We start from the raw sequence: 13,013 nt of genomic DNA on the forward strand, positions 1-13,013 counted from the left end.
GTTCCTCTGTCCATGTTGTTACATGCAGCAGCGACACAGAAACAGCCAGGACTCTGCTAGTACAAAAGATTTTCCTCTTCCACTAAATGGGGAAAGAGGCTGAGAGATTTTTGGTCTGGTTTTGAAGCAACATGCTGAACTTTCTTAACGCTCAAGGGAGAGATTTGGCTTGCCCCTTGCAAGAGCAAAGAATGCTACCACAGGTTCTAATTCCTTTACTGCAGTCAGATGAGCTGCCTGTAAGATCATTTTCTGATGTATTTCCATCAGTATGGCTTAAGTCAATAGTTGGGGAAGTAGATGGGATAAAAGTAAGTCATCAGGCAAAACAGCAAATCCATGAAGAGTATTGTAAACCTAATGGCGCTTGGAGCAGTCTCTTCAACTAGACCACGACGTATGCCTGAAGCCCCAGACTGTGGTAGACACAAGGCAGTCTTGGCTACACTCACACACAGAGGACTGAATCCACACAGCTTTTAAATGTTCTTAGACACTAAACTCATTGGACAAGCAAGCTTGTTGCTAGCTGGCTCCAAGCATCTGTTCCTTGGGAGGTCCTATGCAAACAGAAATATTTATTTTCCCATCAGCTGAAGTCAGGTGTTCCCTTGGCTCTTTGAGAAGAGTATAGGCAGAAGGCTGCACAATGTTCAAATTCCCCAAAGTCCTTAGCTGGTGCCATTGCATCACAAACAAGACAACTGCCCCCAGGGGTCACGTATTCAATACACTCTGAGCTAGGGACGGAGGCCCTAATTCTGCATCCCATAGTTCTACCAGTCCTCAAGACTGATCCATGTTAAGTGCTGTGTGAGGCTGGGACTTAGATCTCCCCACCAGCATCTTCTGGTGCCTGGGCAGTTCAGTGAGTGCAATCACAGCAGAATGTCCAGGATCTGCTTTGGATGTCAGGAAGGGAGAAGGTGGGATCCACAGTTATGTGAGCTCTACTGGTGCAATGTAGGGGGAACATGGTGGACTAAGCTTACAGAACAAGCTGCAAATTCACACCAAACCCCTATATGTTCACCCAAGAGGTATTTCTGTTTTGTCTCTCTTTCAGCCATGAAAAGAGGGGCCTGCACAGAAGATAAGGCAACCTTTTGTAATAGTGAGATCCTTACACCTTTCATCCATAGAGGAACTCTTTACCCTGAAGGAATTCCACTCTACATCTTCTCAGGAGCATCCCTGAGCCCCTGGTTTATTGAAGAATTGCGGGTGGCAGGAAGCAACTGACACACTGGGCTGATAATATTGATGGAAACAGTCTGATATACAAAAGCAAGGATGTAATCTACTGGTTAAAAAAATCAGTTTGGAGGGGTGGGCTTGAGCTTCACCACTGGGCTCTGCATTAGTTCCCTGGGGTATATTGCAGCAGCAGCTCAGTATGGCCCTGAGCCCCTTCCAGGGGAAGAGAGGAGCAAATACTGCATCCCTAGTTCCTGCATGAGTGCTCTATCTACAAGGCTGCTATGAAAAACTTGTTGGATTCCATCCTCTAGCTATTTCAGGATGGAAATCACTACTGTTTGAGCTGGTTTTTTGATTCTTTTGGAAAACAGATTTTGCTGGATACTCTAGAGGTGTGCTGGGAATCGCTAAGGGACCAGCTGGGCTGTCACAACAGTAAGTAGTTTGTGAATCTCAGCAGAAGATTTATGATAATCTTGGCCACAGCAGTGGCACCCAAGGGCATGCACAGGGCAGAATTTTCAGTACCTGAGAATATTGTTCTCAGAAAAAAATCCTCTTTTCCTATGTCCTCTCAGGTGTATCACTGGGCTAGGAGGGGTTTGGTAGCTTGTTTTGCTAGTCACCCAAATTCCCCCTTGCACTGCACTTCAAGAACTCATAAACACATTTTTCACTCCCTTGTGTGCTAGAAAAGAAGATTGATTCAGTCATTGCCTTTTCTGTACTCGCATTATGTGTAGGTTATAAGTGCTAGATGTGATTATAGTCACTTCCCTCTCCTATACGCAGCACACTTCCTTGCTAGCCTCAATGTAGAAGACCCTCTGCCCAAAGCTGAGAGGCAGAAGGCTGGGCAGTTTTGTCTCCTTTGGGTGATAGGATGTTTCCTTCTGGGAGTTTGATCTCAGACACTGCAGCATCATTGCCCCAGTTGCTGCTATCACTGCTCTGCAGCACTGGAGTATCAGAGCGTTGCTCATGTAAGCTGTTTTGCAGCCTGCAGCGACAACTATCTGCAATTTATGATGAACAGGATTACTGAAATACTGTGAGACAGCAGCCAAAGGACTTGCCATGCAGGCAGCGGAGATGTGGTAAATCAGGCTGTGGAGTTACCCGTGCACTTCCAGAAAAGGAAGGCTATGCAGCTGCAGGAATAACGCATTGCCCCACCGGTGCTGGAACCACTCTTTGGCAAAAGGTTTGCATGAAAGAGTTGTGACTGTACAAGCCTATACTCCATACCTGTGGTTACCTACATCTAGTGGGCTTTTTGTCTCAGGCTCACCTCTGTAATTAGATGAAGTGATAACCAAGCGGCATGCCAGCATCTGTGGCACAGCTCCTGGGCTTGCAGAACCCGTACTGCTGATGACTTCTATTAGTCACTCTCAACAGTGGCTTTTAATGCAGCCAGGTACAAACTGGTTTTTACTTTGTTCCTCTTGGGTGAGTGATCCTGGCTGTGATTTTGCAAGTCGGTTAGGTCCCTGCTGCCAAAATCAGTGGGGACAAGATATCGAAATGCTTTTCAGAATGTGAGACCTGTGGGACTGTTCTGCTTGAGCAATTCAAATGCATGGAAGGATCCCTATAAATATTTCATGGCCCCAAGGATAAACTATGATGTGGCTGCAAAGCTAGGCACATATATGCCTCCGGAAGAATAAACACATTGAAGCAGCAATGGAGAAACTCTGCTCTTAGCCTGTCGGTACTTACAACTGACATGCAGAAAGACAGAGTACAGTTAATGTTTTAGAAATAGGCTTTGTACCAATATAGGTCTTCAGTTTTCAATATGTCTTTTAAATGAAGCAGAAATTACATGCCTATCTGCCCCCAGATTTTCCTCATTAGCATTAATCAAGCACACTTGACTCGCTTACAGATGAATTTGATTAGGATCATGTATACTCTTAGGAACCAAAAATAATGAATCACGACTTGAGCGTACGTGTTGCTGCAGCCAACATCGTTGCTTGGTATCTGCTGCAGCAGTGAACTAAGAGATAATTCCTAGAACTGGGATCCAAACCATTGGCAACAGAAGATGGTAAATGGCACATATGAAATAAAGAAAGCAGGACCACACAAAGTGGAAAAGCTATAAAGTGCACGGTTATTTAAATGACTGTATAGTTGGTTGAGATTCTTTATTTTCTGACACAGAAAGAGCTACAGTGGAAAACTTCACCCTGTCTACATGCATACACAAATATTTTTGTATGTGTCCCAGCCTGTGTAGCTTTAGATCTGTGAGCTCACTTACACTTCTCGTTTTATAATGACAACAGATTCTTCTGTTCATCGGCTTTCAGCACTGAAGGAAAAAGGTGTCTTCCAAGAACAACAGTAAAAAGCATTTGAGCTGTACATCGAGCATGTACAGCAGTGTAGCTCTGTGTGCAAATCACGTTTTATGCACTCGCCACTACACGTGTAAATATACGCAAAGCCCACGTGCACAAGCACCCCTTGAGAAGCCGGCAGGAGATGTATCATTGAACTGCCTGTAGAATTGTTTGTTGATAAGAAGGAAAACGCAGAACAGAGAAGTGTTTCTGTTTTGACAGTTTATTGATATTTCACATAAATTACTCTGACCTTCTCTCATCCTCTTTTTTGTTGTTTTTTTTTTCAGATAGTTTTATTGTGTGGTAATTCTTATGCACACCCGTCTCACCAGCGAGGTCCCTGAGGACTGCCTATGTGATAAAAAGATGCAAGACTACATGTATTATCTCTTATCCCTACTAACACGACAACCACCTGGGCCTTTGACAGATCTGAAATCTACTGCATCGTTTACCTAAGTGACAGAAAATGCCTTTAAGAGGAGAAGTAGGCATATGAAAAGGGAATAATACATAAAGAAACATATGCACTGAGGTCATTCGTCATTTTTGGAAAGGTCTTGGAAAACAGTACATACTTTTGGTATAGTGTCATGCTCATGACACTATGGGTCTTCTATTCACTCACAGGCCTTATCTGGCATGTATCAAGCTTTTATCATGTTTGTAGGAGCTGTGTTGCATGCACAGGCTGACCCTGCCCAGTTCTCAGACTGTCTTAGGAGGCAGTGCCCTCCCTGCTATGGAATGCTTAGTTTGGAGCAGGTGCTTTGTACATTAGCTGTTTGCCATTTCCCCCATTTACCAAGCAAGGCCCTGGGGCATCCTGTGCCATCTCTGCTTTACAGTCTCTGAGCTGTTGCTGCAGACTTGGCTGAGGGGTGACTGCCCCACGCCTCCACCCTCCGTCACAAGGACTTCCCATGCCCTCAAATCCTCCAAACACATTTAAAAAACACTTCTTCAGGAACCCACCTAAGCAAATGCATGCAATGACCAGAGAAGGTAACTGTGCTGCTAAGGAGCAGCAGATGCCCTGGGAGCGAGTGTTGATGGATTTCCACATGAATTCAGATGCCTACCAGGGAGTTGCAGTTCCTGTGAGCTCTCACCCGTCACTGTTACAACAGCATCAGATATATGTTCATGGTGTTGCACTTCTTCCAAGTTAAAACGTATGGTGAGGGAGTCACCTTGGAAGGGAAGTGGTAAAGCAGCATCTTCACTGGCTGTGGGTGCTGTTACATCCCCTGTGCTTCCACTGCTTACTGGTTTATGAAACACCAGAACTGCCTCAGGAGTATCTCACTGGTAAATATTGAGCTATGAGGGGAATACACAAAGAAAAGAAAGTTTGAAAAGCAGAAATGTATTTCATACAAGGGGTTTATGGTCTTTTTCAAGTGCAGATGTGTCAAAATGGTTCCACTGGAAACTTTAGATAAAATGGTTAAGGTAAAGGGGTTCTTGCAATCCTGGCATCTCCCTCCCCTCTCTCAAGAGCTGTTGTAGCTCATGACAGCTCTGTTCTGCATACTGGGAACATCAGCAGCTGGAAATTATCATTTGTTAATCTTCCTCTTTCTGTAGCTCATTTCAGAGATTCTACTGGTAATGAGGGCTTTTGCCCTTTTACCTTTGGGACAGCTTGGAATTCCTCTTAGAGCCAGAAATCACTGAATTATAACTAGCAGGGAAAAAAGTAGCATTTAGTATGGTATTCAGAGGAGTTGTGGTCATTCCTCAAATTCCTTCAGAGGACAGTCAGAGGGACAGACGTGTCATTGCAGCTCTGGGCTCTCTTTCACCATTGCTCTGCTATTGCATGATGCTCTTCTTAAGAACTCCCCCTTGCTTCTTTGCCTTTCTAAAGATTTTACCCAAGAGTTCTCAGCTGCCTTTTGGACTTATAGTTACTCTCTAATAAAATTGCATCCCTTTCTTCAGGGCTGGGCTGCTGTGTGCAGGTCTGAGCATCCCTGGCTACCCATTGCAGTTCCTAGGCCTTCACCACATGGTGGAAGGCAGCTTTCTCCAAGGAGGGGGGATTTGGAATCTGTGAGTTTAGGATACTCAGCATCTCCCTGGTGGGTTCTGGGGCATTTACTTCGGTTACGCCTTTACTGGACAGAGGGTTTTCCTGGTGGCTCTTTGCCTTCTCAGGGAGGTTGGAGGAGTATGTTTTCTCTTCTTCCCTGGCTCACACAAACTGTTTCCATGAAAAGTCTGAGATAAATTGAATCCATACATAGTAACCAGAGAGACCACAGTGATGGTGTCAATCCTACTCTGCCAGCACTCCCTTTATGCCAGAGGAGTTCTTAGAATAAAAAAGGGTGAGATAGAAAAAGCCTGTGAGCTACAGCCAGTGACAGCGAACACGGTGACCTTTCCTTCCTCGTGTTCCTCAGTGTTGTGTTCGCCCCCCTCCCGATGGCTCTGTCTTTACTCTTGGGCAGCACAGCATCCTGTGGTCATTATCCCTCAGATGTTTAGACCTAGGATGCATCCTGGCTCTTGTGTGCCTCTGTTGGATCTCCTTCCAGAGGGGAGAGGATGCATGTTCATGCCTTGTCCTCAGGACGTGACCAGTGTGCCCAACCCTCCGGTGGGACAGCAGCGAGGTGGCACTGCCAGCAGGGACCCCGCTGTCACCACAAGCCCCCCTTTGCCAAGCAGCTCTTACTCAGCTCTTCATTCCTACTGATGTCAAGGGTGCCTGTTTAAGGAGCAAATGAATCTGCCACAGGAATCTCCTGTGTTGGGATTACATGTGCTATTAATAAAATTTGCCTTCAATTTCTAAATTGAGGCACTTAAAACCCACAATGAATGCATTCTGCATTAATGAAAAACCCAGCATCTTTTTTTGCTGAAATTTAAATAGACCCATGAACTTTTGCATCATGCATGCTATTTTAAAACTGTAAATCTATTCCACTTTTTCCATTGTGGTTGTTTTCATATTCCATTATGTTCTTACATAGGCAAGTCTTTGGTCGTTTAATATAAAGGATTTTATGTTTCCAGGCACAGGTTTTCAGGCCCAGCTCAGTAGGCTTGGTAAGAATCTAGTTTTCAGACACTCTTTTTCTATGGTACGAGATTAAAGAGGAATTAAAGAAAATTTTAAGGCACCAAGGCATCAAGAAATTATTGCTATCTTCTAGAAATTTAGATTAAGGTGTTCTAAATATTTGGCTTTTAATGGAAAACAACAAGAAAACATGAATATAGTCAAATTATTGCCTGTAGTTTCTGATTTTGAGACTAACAGACTGTGTAAGGCCAAATGTTGTGTTATGCCGTAGATCACGAACATGGCCTGAAACTGGATGATAAATTGTGCAGGCAATGTAAAGGCATGCTAAAAGCCCAAAGCTATTTTGAATTCTGTTAGGAAATGTACTCAACTGTGTTCCAAAGAAAATCTCTTTTCCATAGCAATGAAGGAGAATTTATCTACAGGCTCCACTCTTCCATACTTCTTCCTGTGCTGTCCCTTGTGCTTAGAAGATCCCTACAGACCACAGAGCTATTGCATTTCCTGTTAAAAGCTACATAAAAGATTTCTTTGTTTATTATTCAAATATTTGATGTTTGTTGTGATGCTGATTTGCTCTGGCCATTACCTTTCCTATTAACAAGTGCTCTCTCTTTATTTCCTTCTGGTTTCCATGCCTCTAGTTTAATAATGAGGCTGACAGTTGTCTGGGACAAGGGCTGTATTTTTGATGGATGTTTGTATAGAGCTTGTCATTCTGGTGCTTGGTTTCTGACTGTGGATGTCAAATAATAATGATGTTTCCAATTCTTTCAAACTCCAGCTCTGTAACTGTTTCAGAAGTTCTCTTTTAAATACTTAGAAGCAAATCATTATTTTAGCAATACTTTCCACATCAGTTATGATTTCTTTTAATAATCTAAGTGCTTTTTCCAACATTCCTCACAAGCGCTGTGTTATGCCTGTATCATTTTAGTGATTTAAAGCCCAAGACTTAACAATACAGAGATCTGCTCCAGATGTCTGAATAAAACTGCACAGTACAACCACTGAAACCCAAGCGCTGCTGCTGGGCAGGGAGTGCCTTGCAAATGAGAGGCAGGACAAGGGTTACAACATGCGTCTTCTAATACCTGGCATATGCCTCCGCAATAATTCAATCTTTAGTGTTATTTCCCTGGGGTATTTACCTATCTCATACCTAAGGGATGCCCTTGTCTTAGTGCAGGAAATTACGTAAACATCAGAAGCATTAGAGCACTGTCATTGATAAACATCCCTAATTAGTGAAACCCTCTTGTCACTGGTTCATCACTGTATCCTGTCTCTACTGTTAAGTTAATCTCTTTCTATTTCCTAAGTGGAAATCAGGATCTACTTCTGTATTAAGCCAGTCTCTAATCCTTGTACCCAGCTAAACATAACCAAAGTCTATTTATATATTGGGCTATCCCCAATTAAACAGAAAAATACTATAACCTAGTTCAGATGTTGGGTAACACTGAGTATTAAGAGTGGTTATTTATATCGTTAAGATCTTTCAGACTTGCTGTGTTAAATAAAAGCTTGGACTAAGCTTTTTAATGCTTGCTGTCACAGCCACATGGGCTTGAAAATTCAATGAGCAGTGTGATGATGACCCCCAAATTTGCTGGCTTGGCTGGGATCTCCTACATGTTCCGTTTGGGATGGTGGCTGAAGTCCCTGGCTTGCCTGAGCACTACAGGAGGCAGCTCCTATGGCAGCTGTGAGTGTTTTGATGTGGTTTTGAACTTGGCAGCTCCTTCCCTCTACTGCAGCCAGCGAAGTGACAGCAAGCAGGAGGTTCTGTTCAACCTGCTCAGGAATCTGTCCGTGTATGCTGGTGTTTGATAAATCAGTTTTCCCCCAGATGCAATAAGTACAGTTTGTGCATTAAAACAGGTGAGTTTTGGGAACTTGCTGCTCTATTTGCAGGAAGTATACACTCCACAGTGCCTCATGGAAAGGCAATAATTAAAGTAGTGACGCAGAATTAAAATAAACAAAAATGTTACTACCAGGTGATTTGTGCAGCTCTAATGAAATTAGTAATTAATATTGGAGACAGTGCATTACATTTGACTGTGCAAGGCTCTATATCTCACTTTCTCATGTTTGGGCTTGGGGTTATTCTGTCTTTTGCTTAGCTATACAATGCAGAGAGCTGGTGTGGCTTCCAGTCTTCAGTCATGGCTGCTTGTCACTGTCACTGGGTTCTGTTTTTCTAGAAAGAATAAATATATGTGACTGCTGCTTCCATTGCTTCTGGACTAAGGCAGGGCCAGGTGGCTGTTTCTCCTAGTATGGGGTGCTAAACTGGTGAAGGTGGAGCAGCATCTTCAACAGGGGACTACGCTACATGCTGCTGCCCCTGAGAAATCACTGGCATGGTCTGGAGGTGAAATTAGAACTGTGGGGACAACAGCAGAGTGCTGCCAAGTACATTCAGGATGTGTATACACGAAATAGCTCACTTCCCACACATTGTGTGTTAAGAATTTTCCCTTTCAGTTACAGGACTTTTTTTATTGCACTTTTCTAACATTCAGGAACTTTCCCCCTCATTGTGGAAAGTACTTTCCAGTGTAGTACTTTCTTTAGACATGGAAAATAAAATAATCTGAAAACCAGCTGCTTGCAAGCCGTGTATGTCCTTCACAGAATGTTACATTTCTTATCTGACATCTCCAGAGCTTGACTGCTCCCTGCCTAGAGAATAAGTAATTTCATCTCGTCTCAACCCTCCTCTCATCACAGGTGAAATGTTAATGCTGGCTGTCCTCATCTCCACATACTCACTTTCTCTCAGTTCTACAGACTTCGGGCCTGAAGTTGATCAAATGTACAGGTTCTCTTTTCTGTTGAACAAGGACTGCACATGAGTTTGTGTATTTGGCTCCTTGATGTGACTCTGAACAGAGCCGCTGGTACTCACTTCAGGTAGAGCCAGCCAGAGCTAGGACACCCAGAGGGAAACTTCCGTTTTCTTTTGGAAAGCTAGAGAAAGGCCTCCCCTGCCTACAGGCTAGGTAAAAAGCCATGATAATTATGCTACTGATGGTTGAGGAATGCTTTGGAAAGACAAAGTGATGGAGCTCTTAGGTTTCTCCTAGTTGTTTTGGGCTGAGGAGACCTAGCTCCTTAATATAGTCACATTACTGTAAGCAACATGAGACTGAGACACTGGGAGCTGAGAGCCTAGGGACTTCCAAAGAGAGAATTTTTCTGGGATCCTGAGGTTATAAAAAACTGCAGTTAATGTAACATCTTCAAATAGGAGACAGTGCTGTACCTGCAGGGTCCCAGGAAAGCTGTTCCGAGAGTAGGAACTCTCTCTTTTTGTCTCTTGACCTCTCTTTCTATCCTCACTTTTTTCTAATTCAGTTAGCAGGTGAACAAGTTAACAAGTTCTATACACCAGGTGTTGTATATGTTATATATTAATAGTGTGGTTAATCAGAAAATAATCCAAAGGTGCTGTTGAAGGCCTTCTGCAATGTAAGGGCAGAGAGCAGGGAGAATCTAGGGTCACAAAAGCAGTAGATATGGTCTGTTCTTTGTGTGAAGTGTGAGAAGCATCCAGGCTTTTGCTGAACCAGCAACACGTGGGTATATGGGCCAGAAGTCTGATGCCATGTGGACCATCATGAAAGTCCCTGTGGACTTCCACTGCTGTTTTCCCTTTACGTAATTTGAACATGTTTCTAAATTTCAATTAGGCTTGATTTTCACTTATTCTAAGGGTGACTTCTGATACATATCTGATATATACCAGTGTGGGTGGAGAAGGAGGCCTTTCATAACAGCAGATATTTGAAGATGTTCAAGTAATCTGTCAGAGTTTTTTCATGTGATCCTCTGATCATAGAATCATAGAATAGTTAGGATTAGAAAGGACCTTAAGATCATCTAGTGAAAGAACATTTTGTCCTCAAGCAGCAAGTGAGGGAGAGTGCAGGGGGCAATTCAGTGCTGAAGCCTACCTAAGCTGCAATGCCATCCTTTCTGAAAGAGCCCATTTCCCTCCACTGACTCAAAGAGCCAAAGCTGCCCTTGTGAATACCCTGCTCATGAGGCAAAGAGCTTCTGGAGGCATCATACTGCCCAGCAGTGGTGATGTAATTGCTGGCAGTGTGGTCTTGGGTCAGAAGTCAAACAGGAGTGGGCTTGTAACTAGGAGACCAAAATATTTTCTCTGCCTTCTGCAGTGGGATGTGTCTGTATTATTCCCCCTCATGTCTCTATTTGCTCACTACGATATGTTTTATCATCTGAGTTCATGTTTGTGGTACACTGGGTCCTACTTTACAGCATGACAGCCTTGTTTAGAATCCATCTGAGCTAGGTTGCAGGGAGCACACAGTGCAGTGGAAGGGAGAGAGTGGCTGTGTGGCTGGCTTGCTCGTTCTGCTCCTCTGGACAAATGGGGACCTACCTAGAACCAAGGTTTGGAGAGCATAAAAAATCAGATCTACCTTATGAGTTATGCCAGAACCATGTTCCTTGAGTCTGTGATTTATAATTAGCTATTTCTCTTTCAGATCCTAAATCTGCCAGCTTAGCCGTTGATTAAACTTCCAGCAACATGGAGGATTTGTGAAAACCAAGTCTGTAGCTACTTCCACAGACTCTGGAAATCAAAGCTTTTTCCCACCAGTTTAGTTTCATACTTCACAGGAGCAATGCATGTCAGGTACCCAGCTTTGGAGCAACTCACCCGAGAAACGTGCTGAGCAACAGATGGACATTCCCTTTCTTAGATATTCACATCTTTGAATCCATAGTACAGTCAGTGTCCTTGGCTTCATGAGAACAAGTCCTCCTTTATTAATGTGAAACTTTGGTAGGTTTTAGTGTAGAAAAAGCTCAGAAAGCATTAAATAATGTGCCAATTGCCATGAAGAGGGGGAAAATGTGTGTGACAGAGACCTTGCAGTCTACTGCTTCTGAAAAGAATGGTGTTGTCCCACTCATTATCACAGGAATGTAATTTTGCAGATGCATGATTTGCACTGGAGCACAATGCAGTGAAAATATCAAAGGTTCCGCTGGCTATCAAAGCTGTTGATTTCAGTTATTAATGATGGCTTTTTTATCATGCCCAGCTCCTGTGTTTACTGTTTACTTTCAAAATGAATAAATTGTATTAAAACAATAGAGAGAAAACAAAAGACAAACAAGTGGCAGTTGTAGGAGGTCACCCCTCAGCCTAAGCACAGACATACGTGTACGAGTGCGTGTGTCCCAGCTAGAGGGCTTGAGAAGAGTCTGCTGTAGCTGTGCTACCCCTTTCTGGCTCCTACAGGAACGCAAGAGCCTTCAGTGCCAAGGAACTGGCTGTGCGGAGTAAGATTGTAGCTGACAGCATTGTAACTGCTGGTATTTCACTGAGTGTATTCCCTGAAACGTGCTGGCTGTGATCTTCCTTTTACAGGAGGCTGGCTGGCTGAAGCAGAACGTGTTTATGGTCATGCACAGAGATAACATGCACTTGGCTTGCAGAAGCAGGGCGCAAACCTCCACAAACCATGCTGCCGTATGTCAGAGGCTGCAAAGAAACAGCAATTGGTGCTTGGTCGGTGGGAATGGTGACAGAAGTAATTCCTCCCCATAAGTGTCCCAGAATCTACTGAGAAAAGAGCCCTATTGACATCCACACTGAACACGCACATGTATTGGTTTCTCCAGTTTTTTTAAGCCAAGTTGCTTGTGCATTTATGCACCTCCTGTACTACTGCAGGATAGTTTTATTCAGCATTGTATATGTAGTGATTACATCTTGAACCTTGTTTTACTGCACATCTGAAGAGGCACAGGTAAAAATTGTCCTTTAGGCTGTTGGGGATTTCTTCACTTTGTTTGACTGTCAGTCCAGCTTTCAGAGAGTGCAGTTTAAGGCTAGCTTTAGTGCAGAGATGTTCATCTCCCACTCCCTCCCTGTTCAGTGGGGATGGAGGCACCTCCATGATTCACACAACCTGTGTTAGATGAATCACCCCAGAGCTGCCTGGTTAACCCTGTCCACTTCCCCGTGGGAACCAAGGCAAGTAGTTTAAAGGAGGTAAAATGAATCCTACCCGCAGGGCCTGGCACTCAGTTCTCCTGTCACAAGCACAGTACAACAGAGATGAAGAATTAGAGCCTCCAAAAGAAAATAAACAACATATTTTCACTTATAAGTTCATTTCCAAATATCCCATTTTGGAAAGGTGGAAAGTACATGCTGAAAGACATGGGAGTAAAGCTGTGTAAATAAAAGAGGTGCCATTGTTCAATTAAATAGACATTAATTTCACCTGACTGTGCAGAGCATCTTGCTCAAAGGCATTTTGTACAGCTCCAACCTGCTTACAGCCTGATGCTGGAGAGAGTATGTGCTTTGCTGATAAACTTGAGCCTGGGAGCCAGAAAATCCAAACAAAGTGGTG

At 43.6% G+C, this 13,013-nt stretch overlaps 1 long non-coding RNA gene across 1 annotated transcript; it reads left to right on the top strand.

The window, feature by feature from the left end:
• The first annotated feature begins 1,562 nt into the window (after positions 1 to 1,562).
• Positions 1,563 to 9,316, top strand: LOC133221857 (uncharacterized). The gene is made up of 3 exons (XR_009728078.1): positions 1,563 to 2,620; positions 5,508 to 5,651; positions 6,597 to 9,316. It is a non-coding gene; the product is annotated as an uncharacterized LOC133221857 (long non-coding RNA).
• The last annotated feature ends 3,697 nt before the right edge of the window (positions 9,317 to 13,013 follow it).

Source organism: Neopsephotus bourkii, unplaced genomic scaffold (genome assembly GCF_033783945.1).
Source record: "Neopsephotus bourkii isolate Nb327-2 ecotype Australia unplaced genomic scaffold, CSIRO-AGI_Nbou_v1 NB_1558, whole genome shotgun sequence".
In the NCBI taxonomy this organism is placed as follows: Eukaryota; Metazoa; Chordata; class Aves; order Psittaciformes; family Psittacidae; genus Neopsephotus; species Neopsephotus bourkii.